We start from the raw sequence: 1987 nt of genomic DNA on the forward strand, positions 1-1987 counted from the left end.
TGGTAGTAACTTTAATATTCCCTATTTTATATCACAAATCATAATTTTTAAATCCTGTACTTAATATTTAAAAAATCAATAGTAAATATCATGTTTAAGGTTTTTGAATAAATTTTTTGGATTAAAATACCCTTATTTAATAAATGAAATTGCAAAGAGGGTCATGTTGTATACATTTCCAAGTTTTCTTCAACCTATTGGAAAAATTATCACCTATAATATTCTCTGTACCAATTAATTTCAACAATTTGTCAATTCCTTAAGCTAACTCCTTATTGTTAGCCAATTAGTATTGTTATAGGTTTCAATAATTATTTTCTTTATGGAAAATTATTGAATACTTCGGGAGTACCATAAAAGCATACTCCCTGCTTTCATATTAATTGTGGGTCCCATCATAAATTTAATTAGTGAGACCCACAATTTTGTGAGAGGGGGGAGTACATATTTATGGTACTCTAGGAGTACTTAATAATTATCCTTTCTTTATAATACATACAGGTCAAGTCACTAATGTCAACGTTGTCCATGGATGTAGAGTAAAGCAAAAATCATCATCAACATATTAGCAAACTAGCATCTTGAGTTCACTCTATTAACTCGAGCTTAAGAGACTCAAGTTCTATGTGCTGGCAGAGCTAAGGTGGATTTAAAATCCACATGGAACTCGAATAGAAATAGAGAGAAAGAGAGAGGCGACTCTCTTGATTGTCGGTCGAAGAACTCGTTGCCAAACTCGTTCCCTATCTCTCTCAATCTCGTTCCCTATCTTTCTTGGAATTTTATCCCTCTCTTTGCAAGTTTCGATCCGAATGAGTTTGTTGGGTTTAGGTTTGTAGTTTGTGATTGGGATGAGGTGGTGCGTTTGTTGGGTGAGAAGCTAAAGGTAAAGTGAATCTGGTCTTTTGGTTTTATTTTGTGGAACTCGAGTCGAGTTCCATGTGTACTTTTTTTTCCACGTCAAACTGCCAACATTGGAACTTGAGTCTTAGAAACTCGAGTTCCTTCTTTGAACTCAAGTCTCTGAGACTCAAGATGTTAGTTTACTCATATGTTTAGGAAACATGCTAACTAACTAAATAGTTTCTAAAATGATGTTAAATGGCAAATTTCGTCGTCTATATATATCCTTTAATAAAAAAAAAAAAATAGAGTAATAACTATTTTATTGAGATTGATGGGGGGTAATAATAAGGTGATCTTATATAAGTAAGTAAGTATTATTATTGTGGTCTCCATTCTCCACCTTTTGGCACTAGAATTAAGAATTTTTTTGGGACATATGGCACAAAATTAGCCTAAAATTGAAATTCAATTTATAATCTAATTGGATTTTCTTTTAGCTTTTAGTTTAATATAAAACTAACATGTAACCCACACTAAGATTTGTAGATTCTTTACCAAAAAAATAAAAGATTTGTAGATCATATGTTTAGCTGTCATATTTTAATATTTTTAGGTTTGTATTTTTTATTTTAACTTAAACCATGATATTTCATGTAATTTTTTGGTAGCACTTAAAAAAAAAAGGAATCAATCATATAGTTACAAGGAGGTGTTTTGATCCTAATTAACTTGTATATACTTGTAATTTGGTCAATAACAAATATTTATCATTTTTTTATATATTAAAATGAAACTTGTCAGTTTCCCACGTGATGATTATAGCATACTATATATGATCCATGAAATGCCACGAATCATCCCAAGATCAATCTTAAGGTGGGTTAGATCATTTGTATTTATATAATAATAAAATGATTAGATTAGGTGTATTTAGTTTTTTATGTACTTCATTTAATATTGATCTCTTCGTATTTTTCAATGAATAATTAACTTGGTACAAAAAGTTAAAATCTTGAATAGGATCCGTGGTGCAAAATTGGATCTTAATTAAAATCTAATCAATTTATAATTTAATTAAATTTTCTCTCAATTTTGACTATATACATATATATATTATCCCAATCAAAAGACCTTACGATTA

This window comes from Quercus robur, chromosome 4 (assembly GCF_932294415.1).
Source record: "Quercus robur chromosome 4, dhQueRobu3.1, whole genome shotgun sequence".
Classification (NCBI taxonomy): Eukaryota; Viridiplantae; Streptophyta; class Magnoliopsida; order Fagales; family Fagaceae; genus Quercus; species Quercus robur.